Here is a 6,673-nt window from a genome sequence, read left to right on the forward strand (position 1 = left end):
TACTAAATAATATATTGTAATGAGAGGAAATTATTTTTTTGAAAGAAGAAAACAAAGTCAACCAACATAATAATAATGTTGTGATGCTAGCCTAGCTTGTGTGACTCATGTGTGTGCTTAGCCTAGTGCTTAAGTTTTGTTTGGTGATGGTATGTATCGTATTCATTTTTAGACGCTAGTACCGAGGAGTATCCAGAGGAGGAGGAGGTCTACTTCCAAGGAGAAGAAGACCACTTTGATCAATACACCAACCAAGGCAAGCTAATATTCTTGCAAAGTGCAAAGCTCTACAAGAGCAAGGCATCACCACATTTTGCTTTATGCTTAATGAGCCTATCCCAAGTTTTTACTTACAAGCTTTATTGCTTTGTTTTATCAAAGTATTTTTTTTTTGATTCATGATTCACTTGGTATAGAGTAGAACAAGATCATCAAAGTTAGCCTATGGCAATCAAAACTAGCTAGCACCCCTCATGATTAGTTGCTAGTGCTAACAAATAAAATTGAATACTCTAGGTGGGAACATGTGAAATGAAATGACTTTGAAAACCTTGGAATGATGATTCATTCTATTGAAAGATTTTGAAGGTGAATATGGCTGGTGAATGACATGGTGAACTTTACAAAAACTGATGGTTGGGTTCGGATGCGATACCATTCCAATTTACAAGTACCCCCACAATACCTAATTATGGGTAGGGCTTAACTGGAAGTTTATGTGTCTTAATATGGTTTCCCTCTAAACAAGCGTCATCGGGGTTATTGTGGTGACCCTGCATACCACTGCATGTTGTAGTATGCCAGTCGTTGATATAACATTCACGAAGTACCATTCCGCAAATGTTACATCCCTCAGAGTAGTACAACAGAACATAGCAGGGTCCATAACTCATTCACATATTATTACAATTAACATACACATGTCGTCTTGGAGCTCCTCTTGGGTCCTAAGAGGAATACTCCTGGGTTCGAGGTGAACCCAACTTAACTTACAATACCAGAATTTCATTAAACTAAACATTTATTTCATCGAGCAGCTAAATACTAAGAGTTCGAGGCTGCTCGGTTACTACTACTAGCGGATATCCCTAGACTTGTTCTCCTCCGGAAGCCTCTCCGGATCCGTAGACGATGAGGTAGTCTACGCCCGCAACTCCTCCCGAGAGGTTCTGGTTCTTCGTAGCCGATGATCTCGGCTCCTTCATTGTTGTCGTAGTCCTCCTCCAGACGATTCAGACAATCTAAGCATGGGATTTAAGAGTGGTATGAGTACGAGCGTACTCAACAAGTTCATTATAGGTAAGAGGTGTTTAATGCACTAGCTACGATATTAGACCAGAAAGTCTAATATCAATGCAAGTTTTGATAAACATTTCTTCAAGAGATTGCTTTTATTTCAAAGAGCTATGTCCGTCAGCCTTCACCAATTTACTAGAACTTCATGGAGCTCCTTTCCGGCCGCGTTCGCAGTTCCTCAATCCCGGAACAGGGAGTGACGAGTCACGGTTCTTTACACTCGCAGAGGTGTGTTGCTTTACCCATAAGAGATCTTAACCTTGGTGCCAACCGGGCAGCTTTCCCGTCCACACTTCCTTCGGTGTGAGGCCCGGTATAAGGTCTAGCCAATCATGTTCCTCCGCTACCTCGAACACCCACCCTTTGTTGCATGCGCCGACCCACGGGTCCACGTCGGTCCCATTATTCCCGTAATTTCAGGGTGGACCCCGACCACGACAACAGTGCTGGGCTCTACCATACACTCCTACGCCGGTGGCTGCAACCCATCATAGACCGCAATACCGTGGGGACTTAAGGCTTCCCCAACCTACCTCTTGTTCTTCGAACGACAAGTGTCTACGGACTGTGCCGTGGGGACTTAAGGCTTCCCCAGCCTACCGCTTGCCGCCGACAGATATAAGTGTCTACGGTAAAGCGCATCCGTTGATGAACGAGAGGTGGAAAAACTTTTGACTACTCCGTCCCACTCCGGATCTTATGGTTAACACGGGTATTACGGCACAAGAATCATCGGCGACATTTGTTGTTTAATCCTAGATGGATATAAACCCGTGCAATGGAACCTCCACCATACCAACACAATCCATGGTTCCATTGCCCACCACATAGTCATATTCATAGTTATGAAAGTAGTGGTTTTGATTTTTGTGCAATAGTGATAACCATAATACTTTGCAAGTAATTTGATAAAAATACTCAAATGACATGAGCAAGTGATGAACTTGCCCGAACACCGCAAAGTTTTGCGGTTGGAAGGTGTGGACTGACCCTTGTCCTCTCGTCTCCGAAAAATAGCATCATTGTCCGATAAGGGCAATGGTTAAAGAAGCAATTATGCATGATTCCATTTTTAGGGTTTGTTCCCCCCTTCCGATGTCGTTATTATTTCATGTAAGAGGTTAATACTAAGAATAATTTGGGAATACTTGATTTTAAGTAAAATACAACCTTGAATTGTTGTCAAGGTGTTTTTTTAAAATTCAAAAGAATTTATGGACTTATTTTCATTATTGAAAATAATCTAGGTGATTTAAATGATTATTTAAATCATCAAATTAAGACTTATTCATAATTATCTTCAAAAATCCTCTTTGATATTTTATTTGAATGGAGAATTTTATGCCGATTGATTTTCATATTTTTAATTATTTTTTTAGAGCCATATTCTATTTTATAAAATTCTTTGAAATTCTTACTTAAATGGTATTTTGGAAATGCCCAAATTGCCCTCGGGCCCACCTGTCAGGGTGAACCCGAGTGGGTTGGGCTCAACCCAGTTGGCCTGGTCCGGCCCACTCGGTCGCCCTCACTTCCCTTCTCTCTCCCTCGCGAACCCTAATCCACGAGCTCCGGCGACGCATGTCGCCGCCGTCTTCTTCGATTTGTTCCGGCCATCTCCGGCCGTTGCCGCCGGCGAGGTGTGGCGCATCCGAACCGCCACTCGACGGCGATTCGGATCCACCGCGGCGATTCGTGCTCGTGCTGCTTGCTCGCTTTGCCCCCAACGCATCCGCGACACGGCCGTGGCGATTCCGGGCGATTCGTCGTCCGCCGATGATCCGGACGCCGCGCCGCGACGTGGCCGTGTGCCTCGCCGTGGTGGTGCTGCGGGCGTTTGCGCCCGGCGACGCCCGGCCCGGCTGCGGCCCGGCGCCGCCGTGTTAGGCCCGTGCCGCCGTGCCGCCATGGGCACGCTCGCGGTGCTCTGCTCCAGGTGTGTGTGCCTCCTTCTCTCCCGTCTTCTCTACCTCCTCTTCTTCCTCTGGTTGCCTTGGCCTCTACCTTGTTGTGCTACTTGCTACTGCCTACATGCGTATGCTGCTATGTGCTACTGCTATCTCTGTGTTCTAGCTTGTGCTGCTCTACTTGATTATCTGTGCATGCTTTTGTGCTTCCTAACTACTTCTGTTCATGTTGTGTCCCTGCTGTGGCCCTCCTGTAATTGCTCATGAGCATCCATTGATGTTCATGGCCTTCTGGCTTGCTCCAGATATGATTACTGCCACTAGGGTATTTTGTGTGTGCAAAAATCTTGGCCTTGGCTTGATTATTATGCATGATCCTTGCATTATGCAAGTGCCAGTGCCACTGTGTGATGCTCATTGAGTTGTGATTCATAGGAATGTTCTATTGAGCATGACTGTTGGCTAGACAGCTTCATCCCTTGTTAGTGTGCTTCTGCATACAATTTATATTTCATATATTTGATTATCTGTGATGCAATGGTTGGTTAATTTGTGGCTTTGGATGATCCTATGATCACCAGGACTTACTGTTGGCTTATCAATTTATATGAATTCATTTCAATTGCTGCTTGTTGCTTGAGGATCTAGCTCCACACCAAATACTGGTGGTTGCTGTTGCTTGTGAAAGCAATACTGGTGGTTGATTAAAGGATTTGATACTCTGGATGCATCTGTGTGTGTTGTTTTATTTATTTATGCTTGTCAGTGAAGCTTGGCTTCCTTTTCCTGACAACCGACATGATCTACCTGATGCAGTAGTGATTGGGTGCATCCTATGCACTATATGGATGGAAACCAACATGTGTTGGCACCTCCTGTGATGCATGAACTCCCTTGGAGTGATGATATGCCTCTCTTGTGGCTTTTCTGTGTGGCTAGGTAGTTGTGGTGACCCTAGCACTGCTTGGTGTGCTAGTAAAGGTTGCTCCTACCTCTTATGTATGCTGTTGAGCAATATTACTGGTAGTCAATCATGGGCTTTCAGTATATTTGATGTTGAAATGAAGATAGACATATAAATGTCTATATTCTGATGGTGTAGCTAGCTATAGGGTGCTAAGTGAATCTGTGTGGCTAGATAGGGATTAAATCCTTGTTGGATTTCTCTCGGTTGTCTCATCGTGTCTGACACATCCGAGTGTTCCCTGGATGATTTCCTTCTGGCTTTTCATTCTTTTTGCTTGCACCACATGGCTTGGTAGCCAGATGATGATACAAACAGGGTTTCTACCCTTTTCTGTTGCTATGATGTATGCATGTGCTTATGATATGAGCAAAACTGTGGCTTGCTCATGATTATCTGTGTATACCTCACTCCAGCTCCTAGAAAGGTTGTTGGTGTAGAGGGTTTGCTTCTGTGATGATCTTATGCCTGCCCTGCTCCTCCTGACTTGTTGGTGATGCTTGGTTGATTTACGGTGATGGGGAATAGGTGAGACAGCTCTGGCTGTTCACCTGTTCTTGGTGTTCTTGAGCTGTTCTAGCTAGTTCTTACCCTGAAGCTTGTGTCGATGCTAATGACTAGGGTTTTTGGCTGGGAAAAGTCTTTATATGGCTGGCCCTAGCTTCTATGGTCGACAACACGGCCTGGCATGTGTTGGTGACTCCTCACTGTGTTGTGTGTGTGTGTTGCATGCACACAGCCTTGTGAGCAGGCTGTGTGTGTGTGTACACCAGATGCTTTGCACTTGGGCTTTGAGAGGATTGGCTCGGCAGAAACTTGATCATATCCTCTTCATTTCCATTATTTGCTAACCTGCCAAGTGGCAATGCCACTTGGCATAATTTCTTTCTTTGTTGTGCTTGTGTGCAGGAACAAAGTGATACCAAGATGATCTTCAAGCTCAAGATTAGATGATATTCACATTGTAGTATTTAGGATAGATTCATACTTGTACTCTTATTTTATCTTCTTTTTCTATTTATCCCAATTTGTGTAATGTGTTGTAAGTAATTCCTTTATTTCAATTCTGAATATTGTAATTGACATTGTATCTTGTGTGATTATTAATAAAGCTCAAAGTTTCCCTAATGAGCTTTACTAAATAAATGTGATGTTTATATTCTTTGATTATTCATATTTGTTTAATGAATTACCTCAATTTTGAATTATGAGATATTCATATTATGTTTAAATTTGAAATTCAAAAGTTATTGTGTTTGAATTCAATCATGCAACTTAAGTTGTAATGCAATACTCTTCTCTCTTCTCAAAACCCTAATTTAATTAGGTGAGTTACAAGTTTGTCGCACTCTCGAAACCCTAACCCTGTAAGGTGTCGAGAGAGAAACTTGTCCCCCTTCGATGCAGTTTTTGTTTAAAAGCGCGAAATTTCCCCAGAATTTACTATGCAATGCACATCCCTTTCTAAAATCTACCCCTCGATCGTCTCTAAACCTGGGACATTACAGCCTTTCCCCCTTAAAGAAAACTTCGTCCCGAAGTTGTGGTTGTAATACATGAACAGTTCGGGGTATGTTTTCCTCAGGTCTTCTTCCTTTTCCCAGGTGGCTTCCCTCTCGGGGTGATGCTTCCATTGTATCTTGCAATACTTGATCGCTTTATTTCTGAGTTGTTTCCAGCTTTCCTCGAGAATCTTGGCTGGCTTCTCGATGTAAGTCAAATCTGGTTGTAACTCGAGCTCTGCATGTGATATTGGCTCATCCGGGGTCTTTAAGCATTTCCTGAGTTGCGACACATGGAATACATTGTGAACTTGTGCTAGCCTTCCCGGTAGATCCAATTCAAAGGCTAAACCTCGGTTCTGACTCAATATCTTGAAAGGTCCTATATATCTAGGACTCGAGCTTTCCTTTTACTCCAAACCTCTGAAGTCCTTTCATCGGGCTTACCTTAAGATATACCATGTCTCCAACTCGTGGCTCCCATGTTCTCCTCTTCTGATCAGCATAACTCTTTTGCCGACTTTGGGCTATCTTGAGCCTGTCTTTTATAATATCAATGATGTGTTGTTTTTCCTTGACATAATCAGGATTGAACTCCTTGCTTGCTCCGGCTTCATACCAACATATCGGTGATCTACACTTTCTTCCATAGAGAGCTTCAAATGGTGCCATCTTGATGCTACTTTGATAGCTATTATTGTATGAAAACTCTGCTAGTGGCAAGTGCTCTTCCCACGATCCTTCGAAGTCTAGGGCACAAGCCCTAAGCATATCCTCTAAGATCTGGTTGGTTCTCTCGGTTTGTCCACCGGTCTGTGGATGATAAGCGGTACTATAGTCTAACTTGGATCCTAAAGCTTCGTGAAGTTGCTTCCAGAATGCTGATGTGAACACGGATCCACGATCCGACACGATCTTCTTGGGCACTCCATGCTTACTCACAATCTCTTTGATGTAAAGATCGATGAGTTTCTCTCCTTTATCCTGCTGATTTACCGCTAAGA

Source organism: Lolium rigidum, chromosome 3 (genome assembly GCF_022539505.1).
Source record: "Lolium rigidum isolate FL_2022 chromosome 3, APGP_CSIRO_Lrig_0.1, whole genome shotgun sequence".
Classification (NCBI taxonomy): Eukaryota; Viridiplantae; Streptophyta; class Magnoliopsida; order Poales; family Poaceae; genus Lolium; species Lolium rigidum.